Source organism: Coenobita brevimanus, chromosome 12, assembly GCF_032717465.1.
Source record: "Coenobita brevimanus isolate Jiangsu-jjx chromosome 12, ASM3271746v2, whole genome shotgun sequence".
Lineage (NCBI taxonomy): Eukaryota > Metazoa > Arthropoda > Malacostraca > Decapoda > Coenobitidae > Coenobita > Coenobita brevimanus.
In genome coordinates, this window is record NC_136965.1 from 13,991,116 (window position 1) to 13,997,614 (window position 6,499).

A 6,499-nucleotide genomic window follows, 5' to 3' on the forward strand; every position below is an offset into this window, starting at 1 on the left:
TTCCTGTCTCTTAAAGATATTCTCAGCACTGACATTTCCATTGCTCTGTGAGAACGGATTAGTTTATTTTCCATCGATTTTATCAGTTTCCAGGTCTCACAATCGTATGTCATAGCTGGAATTATACATTCGTTATACTGTATACTCTTCGTTTCATTCCAACTGGCAAGCTACTTTCCATCATGTCTTTATGTTTACTGAAAGCTTCCCATCCAATTGTAATGCGTCTTTTTTTCATTCATTGCCAGACGCCATGTATCCCAAACGGGGTGGCCAAGGGCTTAGAGTTAATTGTTTTACAGGGAGGGGCACTAATCCTCCATCAAGCCCACTTGACATGTAGGGAGAACGTTATGCCGACAGCATCTGGTGTTCCAAGGCGGTCACCCATCCAAGTACTAACCAGACCCAACGTTGCTTAACTTCGCTGATCGGATGGGAAGCGGTGTACTCAACGTGGTATGACCGTTGTCATGCGTCTTTTTTTTGCGCTATTATGATCTTTCGTTAATTTTAGAACTGGTTAGTTGCCTCATGTAATTGTACTCCTCGACTTCTTCAAGAATTTCTTAGCGATGACGCTTTTTGGTGTTTGTGAATTAAACATTAGTTTTACTCCGGTTGATCTTTATCCCTACTTTGAGACTTTCTCTGTTCATGTCATTTAACATTTCTTGCAAGAAATATAGATAGATATATAGATAGATATAGATATAGGTATATAGATGGATAGATAGATACATAGATAGATAGATAGATAGATCACAACCTTATTACCTTAACCTGTCCTATCGCTCCGATACGGCCTATGGACCCTCCAAAGAAACGTTGTCTGTGGCACTTTGGAGCTGCGGATTGGGAGACCCTCAGGCAGTACTTCTTTGATTTTCCGTGGAATGATTATTGCTTCCATGGCCGGGAGCCATCTGAGTGTGCCTTGCGCATTACGGAGGTTATTCTCTGGGGCATGGAAGCATGCTGTACATTCCTTTCTCATATCTTTTGACTAATGCAAGAAAGCATTAATTCTCCTCTTCGTACTGGCTCCCTTCAGCCTCTATCTCTTCGCCTCACTGTTGCATCTTTATTTCTTTTCTGTCTCTACTTCAATGGTCACTGCTCCTCTGAACTGTCCGCTCGCATTCCTCCACCTCTACGATGGGCGAGTAGCACCCGTCTAGCAGCAAACTCTCATCCTTTTTCTGTCCAACTCTCTAATGCAAGAGTTAACCTTTACTCCCAGTCCTTCATTTATACAACAGGTCAACTCTGGAACTGTCTCCCTCTGTATTTCCTTCTAGCTATGATCTCCAGTCTTTGAAGCGCAGTGTGTCCAGGCATCTCGAAATGATCGGATCTGGAATTTGGCTCTCTCTTGTATTTTGTTTTTCTCTTGGAAGGAACAGCTCAGGCTCGTGGCCTTTAGTTCCTTCCTAGCATAAAAAAGATAGATAGATAGATAGATAGATAGACAGATATAGATAGACAGATAGATAGATAGATAAATATAGATAATCAGACAGATAGATAGATCCAAGGGCAGGATGCCACCGCTACCTGGTGCATCCCCGTGATGCAGATAGGGGAAGACCTTGTAGATATACGAGTTACCATCATAAACGGCGTGGACCATTGGACCCCTTATACAACTAGAAAGTGGTCAGAGAGCACTTACCTCAGCCAATGGCATTGCCATTAACCTTTCGCACTCCAGGTAGGGTCAGATGGACCCCAACACATTTTTTAAAATTATGCCATGTAGCTCGTTATTGTTTTAGGGATCTGGCGAGCCTTGACTTTGTTTGTCATGCCCGATTATTTAAGCACTGAAATTTTGAGTAAAAAAGCTCTTATAGTTCAGGAGTTTAGAGGGCACAACTTTCAGAGGGGCTCGTCTAGTACCCCACCTAGCATTCCATGTAATATATATATATATATATATATATATATATATATATATATATATATATATATATATATATATTTTTCAAATTCTTGGTATTAAGGACGATGTTACTGAATGTTGAGATGTTCTACAGTCAGCGGGGGAGAATCGTATGAGATCATTCAATTTCTGATGCTGATAATGACATATTAGTTTGTTTTACTGAATGCTTACCAGATTTGTTAATCATTAATTTTTTTTTTTTAATATACTGTAAATGTTAACCTTTTCTGAATATACAGTAAATGTCAATCTAGTTTACTTCATTTGTAAATCATTCAGGGTTTTTCCTAATATAAATGTCAATCTTGTCTATGTTCTGGACATCGAGTCAACCTATACAGTATTTTAGAGTCATTAAAATTTCATGACTTTTTCTATGGCATTATAATACATTTATTTTATTTGTTAAGAGCATGCTGAATGAATAAGAATGATGTAACCTAAAAATATATGGCACATTTCTCATTACATGTGCAAACTTCTAAAATTTTGAGGAAACTCTTAAAAACTTTGCTAAAAAAAAATAAAGGACATATGATGGATTGGCCACACTTGCCGTCTGATTAACTCTCCTCCTCTTACTGACTCCCTTCAACCTCTGTCTCTTCGCCGCACTGTTGCATCTTTATCTCTTTGCTATCGCTACTTTAATGGTCATTGCCCCTCTGAACTGTCTGCTTGCATTCCTCCACCTCTACGACGGGCGCGTAGCACCCGTCTGGCAGCAAACTCTCATCCTTTTTCTGTCCAACTCTCTAATGCAAGAGTTAACCGTTACTCCCAGTCTTTCATTTATGCAACAGGTCATCTCTGGAACTGTCTCCCTCTGTCTGTATTTCCTGCTGCCTATGATCTCCAGTCTTTCAAACGCAGTGTGTCCAGGCATCTCAAAATGATCGGATCTTGAATTTGGCTCTATATTGTATTTTGTTTTTCTCTTGGAGGGAACTGTTACTGCGGGCTCATGGCCTTTGGTTCCTTCTTCCTCGCATTAAAAAAAAAAAAAAAGAGATGTGCAAAATTTGATATTTGTAACTTCGTGCAAATGGCAGAAATCCACAAGTTAATTTGGGGTCTCTCAAGCCTCAACATGGCATTCCGGGTTACAAATTTTCACCTTGCGTATGAAGGGTTAAAAATGATCAGGATCCAGATCCGGATCCGGATACGTCCCCAAAGTTATTCAGTTCTTTCTTCGTCCACGTCCCACCTTTCCACATTATTTCATTGAAATTCATTGAGAATTTTTGAAGATATTGTGCAGGATACTCCGGATCGGCCCCAAAATTTTATCATTTCTTCCTTGGCCCATGGTCCACCCTCCCACAGAGTTTCATCTAAATCCGTTTATAACTTTCAGAGTAATCGCGGATCCGGATCCGTGGATACAGGATACGAATCCGGTTCCAGATCAGCCCCAAAATTTAATCAATTCTTTTTTGGTTGATGTTTCACCTTTCCACAAAATTTTACTGAAATTCATTGAGAACTTTAGGAGACATTTTGCGGTATACTCCGGATCCGGGTCCGAATCTGGCCCAAAATTTAATCATCCATTCATTGGCCCAAGTCCCACTCTTCCACAAAATTTCTTCAAAATTCATTCATAACTTTTTGAGTAATCCTGCTAATAGACAGACAGACAAACAGACAAACCAACCAACGCAAGATAAAACATATAGCTTCAGGCGGAGGCAAAATATAGGGCTCCATAGAATATGCTGAATGAGGTGGCATCCAAAAATAGGATAAAAAAATAAAATAATCCCACCAGAAAGTACATGGCAGGGAGGTGAGATTATTGACCACAATCCTCCCAACAAAACATGAATTAAGCTGTCGATGATTCCACGAGCGTTCCAGTTGGATCATTGTCCACTAAAGGTCCAACCGCATTGTCTTCTATGCTTACAGGCAGTGTGTCACCGGAAGTGAGTAGGCACTGTCTCGGCTAATCAGAGATCAGGACATTAAAGAAACTGAAATCCATGAAGATCTACACATACAATGTAAGAAGCCTCACAGAAGATTCAATACCTTAACCCTTCATCAGCTGAATCCGTGACTTTTATTGTAGATTGTTACTGTATATGCACATATATATTTTTTTTGTTTTTTTGTCAAAAAAGCTTCCAGCATGTAGGAGTGACAGTGTGAAATGTGTTAATTAGATCTGCTGGGACCCCACCTCGCCTTCCTTGTCATTAATTATATTTGTTTTCTGATTTTTCAGATTTTTGACATATACAGACAATGTCAATGTCAATATCAATGTTTTATGGCAGAAATTTGTTGGTAGAAAATGACCAACCCGATTTTTTTTTTTTTTTTTTTTTTTTTTGACGATATTGACTTAGACAGTGAATTATCTGTCACTGATGAATATGAAGTGGTTGAACAGTCTGACAGTATTGAAGATCTAGATGAAGACAGTGAATATGCAAGAGATGGTAGTGATGCAGATGATACTGATGAAGAAGATGGCAAGATTTTATTAGGATGAGACAAATGTACAGTATGGTCTACTGAGGTTCCCAGGTGTAGACGGGGTGATATCAAATATTCTTTGTGAACGTGGAGGTGTTCATGAGGCTGTACCAGCACATTCTACAACTGCTACTTTCAATTTCTTCATTACAGATGCAACATATAAAAAAGGAATCTTTTCTGTGGTGACAATTGGAAACAGTCTGAGTTGATGGCATGGATAGGCCTTCATACCAGAAGTGGAGTGGACAACAATAGGTTTGGTCCACATAATGAACAACATAGTACTAAGACAGGCCCTTAAAATTTTCGTGATTTTGTAAGCTGTGACCGCTTAAATGAAATCAAAAGGCCCATAAAATTTGATGACTTGTCCAGTCGTGCAGAACTGAGGAATGATGAACAAGGAAAGTTGGCATCTGTTTTTGAGGTTAGGCAAAAATTTATTGAGTCATGCCAAGTAAACCATAAAGCTGGCCCATATGTAACTGGATGAATCTATACTCACATTTAGAGGAAAATGACCTTTCAAAATACACATGCTATCAAAACCAGATAAGTAAGGTATAAAGGTGTGTAGTATGGTCGATGCTACAAATGGGTATCTTCTAAATGCCTAGATATGCAAAGGGAAAGGTCCTAAAGGTCCAGAATGCCATCAAGCTCAAAGAGTTGTTTGAGATCTTACTGAAACTCTTGTGGACTCAGGAGGAAAAGTAACTACTGATAACGTGCTTACTAATGTTAATCATGCCAAAGAACTACTTGATACAGATCTAACACTCTTAGGAACTCTGAGAATGAATAGGTGTGAAATTCCCAACTCATTTCAAGTTTCAAGGGACTATCCATTGTATTCAACAAAGTCTGGCTTTGGCAAGTACCACCATCTTATGCTGTGCAGCTATGTCCCAAAGAAGAAGAAGGCAGTTTTGTTATTGAGTACTATGCATTATGACAACAAAACGCAAGAACAAGAACCTTTCAAACCTCATGTGATTCTTGCCTGTAAAGCAACAAAAGATGTTGATAAGTTAGACCAGCTAGTCAAAAACTACTCACAACAAAGAGATGGCCTGCAGAGGTCACCTTTCTTTGTATTTGTGAGAGAGGTACTAGCATTTAGTTGTTTTCCAGTGATAAAGTATGTTTTCTCTATATTTGTTTGATACTGAAAACCAAAATTTTTGTATCTAATTTGAACATTATAAGGATAACTTTATTTTATGATTATGTTATCATACTTTATACTAGAGCTTGTTAATATGTGAAGAACCTATCCCATGAGTACTGACAGTCAATCATTCAAATAAGTGTAGGTTCAGTGCATCTATGCTGAAACTTCAATAGATTTCTGATGAATGTAAATGTTTTTCTGTAAAAAATTCAGAAAAAAAAAGTGACACTGGTGAGTTTGTTCCAGGTGCTGTGTCCAGGGTAATACATGTACAAACTTTGAATGATGTAGCTTTATGCATATGGCAGAAATCCACCAAAAAGTTTAGGGTCCAGTGGGACCCCATCAGCCTCAGGTGTAATTTGGAAAGGCTCAGCTCATGAAGGTTGCTAACTGAATTAAAAATCACTACCGGTAGTTTGGATATTGTAGGTCTGAGTCCAGTCCACAAAAAAGAAAAATTAAGCTCTGGGATTGCAACCACCTAGTTTCCATTTAACAGAAACCTTGCAGAGAAGATTGTTAAATTCAGCAGTGTAACTGACAGAGTAGCATGGATATTAACCCGCCTCATGCAGGCAATATGCATGTATGTTGGCTCCTATATGTGTGCAGACGGTGCCAGCGACATACATGTACTTCGGCGATTTCATGTGTTTGCCAAAATTCGAAAATTCAAATTAGGTGCCCAAAAAGCAGCTGGGATATTCCTGCGCCTCTCTAGGCCTCACCCACCAGGTATGAGTCATCACTGCATACCTAGGCATGTGGGAGCCCTCCATGTCAGTCTAATTTTGACTATGAGCCAGTGAGGACCATGGCACATCGTGGCCTAGCCCAGCATGGGATTGACTCTCACCTTGAGGTGCCCTGTGATGGAGAAAGTG

The 6,499-nt window shown here is 39.3% G+C and overlaps 1 non-coding gene across 1 annotated transcript; it reads right to left on the reverse strand.

The window, feature by feature from the left end:
- Positions 1-354: 354 nt before the first annotated feature.
- On the reverse strand, positions 355-473 carry LOC145414014 (5S ribosomal RNA). The gene has a single exon (XR_013899817.1). It is a non-coding gene; the product is annotated as a 5S ribosomal RNA (ribosomal RNA).
- Positions 474-6,499: the final 6,026 nt, after the last annotated feature.